This window comes from Nothoprocta perdicaria, unplaced genomic scaffold, assembly GCF_003342845.1.
Source record: "Nothoprocta perdicaria isolate Ctin4 unplaced genomic scaffold, notPer1 scaffold_486, whole genome shotgun sequence".
NCBI classification, from domain to species: domain Eukaryota; kingdom Metazoa; phylum Chordata; class Aves; order Tinamiformes; family Tinamidae; genus Nothoprocta; species Nothoprocta perdicaria.
In genome coordinates this window covers 12,561-13,514 of record NW_020455739.1, presented here as the reverse complement: position 1 = coordinate 13,514, position 954 = coordinate 12,561, and positions in this window count along the sequence as shown.

Sequence of the window (954 nt, the reverse complement as noted above, 5' to 3'; positions counted from 1 at the left end):
GGCGGGGGGCGGCTCCGGTGCCGCGGCCTTCCCGGGCTCCCTCCCCCCGCAGGAAGCGGCCGGGAAATGGCAGCTGGTTGTTGCGTCTCTCTTGTTTTTGAGATGGCCTTTTTAATCCGGCTGCTTTCGGTTTCTGGGCTGCCCGGCCGCCTTCCCGGCGCGATTCCCGGCTCGAAACCCCCCCCATCCCGGGCCAGGAACCGGAGCTGCCCCTGCCCGGCTCCGGGCACCTTCCGAGCGGGAGCTGGGAGCGCCGCTGGACCCGCTGCCCTTGGCCCCGTCCTTATCTCTGCCGCCCGCTCCGGTTCCGCTCCGGCCGCTGCCCAACCGGAACGTCACCGGGCGCCGCCGCCCCCCCCGCCCCACACTCCAAGCATGGCCGAATCCCGGGAGAGCCGCTGCGCGGAGCGGAACCGGCGGCGGCACCGCGAGGTGCCCGGGCCGCCCCGCTCGGCTCCGGTTACCGGCCGTGGCCCAGTTTGCGGCTCGGCGGTGGGTGACGCGCCGGGGGGGCCCCGCGCGCCCCGGCCGGCTGCTCCGGCACCGTTGATCCCCTTCCATCCAGCCCGCGCCGGCCCTGGCGCTCCCTGCAATCAACTGCCGTCCTCCCGGCTCTTCCTCGCCGCCCGGCTCTAGTGCCGACCTGCGGCCGCCACCTGTCCGGTCCTGGCACGTCCCCGGTGCCGCCTGCCGGGAGCCGCAGCCGGTGCCGCCCGCTCCCGGAAAGGATGGGTTTTTCTTTCCCTGTTTTTGTCCTTTTTAACCCCGGTGCAGGCGGGGGCGGCGCTTGGCGCTTCCCTCGGGAATGGCCCCCGTGCGCGGCGGCCGCGGGACGTTGGGGAGCGTCGCCGCCCGCGCGGCCTCCTTGGGCGCGTGAATCAGCGGCCGCGACGTGACGAAATCCCCGGCTGTGGCCACGGGGCGGCCGGAGCGGCGCTGCGAGGGGCAGCGGAG